This window comes from Rhinolophus sinicus, chromosome 8 (assembly GCF_057876585.1).
Source record: "Rhinolophus sinicus isolate RSI-liver-muscle chromosome 8, RSI-T2T, whole genome shotgun sequence".
NCBI lineage: Eukaryota > Metazoa > Chordata > Mammalia > Chiroptera > Rhinolophidae > Rhinolophus > Rhinolophus sinicus.
Window position 1 is genome coordinate 32,487,268 of NC_142508.1, and position 1,092 is coordinate 32,488,359.

Consider the following 1,092-nt stretch of genomic DNA (forward strand, 5'->3'; position numbering starts at 1 on the left):
CTGTCTCTTGACTGAATTGTTTCCTTCAATAAAACAAGAATTGAGGTATAAACATTATTCCTGGTAACAGGAGGACTCCTACCTAAGAGAGAGGAGAGAAGGCATGTCACCACCAGTGGGCCCACCTCTGTCAACATCAGAGAACTTACTGGGGAAAGTCATTCTGAATATAACTACTAAGGATAGCCTTTAGCCAAAAGAAAAAATCTTACTTGCCATCTGAGAATTCATAGTGAAGAGGAGCCACATAATTGTTATTGCTGTGAGAAAACCTGTGACAGGTTACCACTTGTCATGGAGGGTTCTATTGGAATTTGACACAGCTTGGGCCTTGCTATACCTCTGAGAGAGTACATAGGATACAGAGCCACTGGTTACTGTGCACTTATAAGAACCTTCAGTCACTGGTCTTCCCCTAGGTTTACACTGAGAATGCCATCTCAGCATTATTTTTAAAAGAAAAATAAAAGGAGGAAACAGAGACATAGATTATAAATGAAAAAATATGTATATAAGTTTCACAAACTCAGGTTTCTGTGCCAGGCTATTGCAGCTTTTCATCACTTTTATTTTTTGGTGGAATAATGTTCAAAAGAAAACTCAGCTCTGTTTTTTATATGTGTTCACTGGTGTCCTGTTAGAAAAGTTGGACAGTGAGACTAGCTGTACAAACATTTGTTGAAAGCCTTTGTCCCATTTATGCATTATACTCCATTCGTAGCATAATTTGTGAGAACTATGAAGGCTCACGTCATGGGGTCCTTGAACTTACAAAAAGTCAGAATGCTCGGAGCTGAGGCCAATTCCACACCTGCCATGGCCGACAAAACGGACGTGTTTCTCGACGGCATCATTAAGCTGAACCGGACCCAGCCAGGAAGAAGCAGTGGGGGTGGCGGGTGGGGCGCACTGCCGGGCTGGATCTCAGGGAGGCCGAAGCGCCGCGACGAGCGGCGGTGGCAGCAACCTACCGGCACCCTACAGGAGGCTGAAACAACTTCCTGACAAATGGCAACATGACCTTTTCGACAGTGGCTTTAGGGGTGCTGCCGGCTTGGAGATGGGTGGGAAACTGCTGGAGAGGCGCCAGTG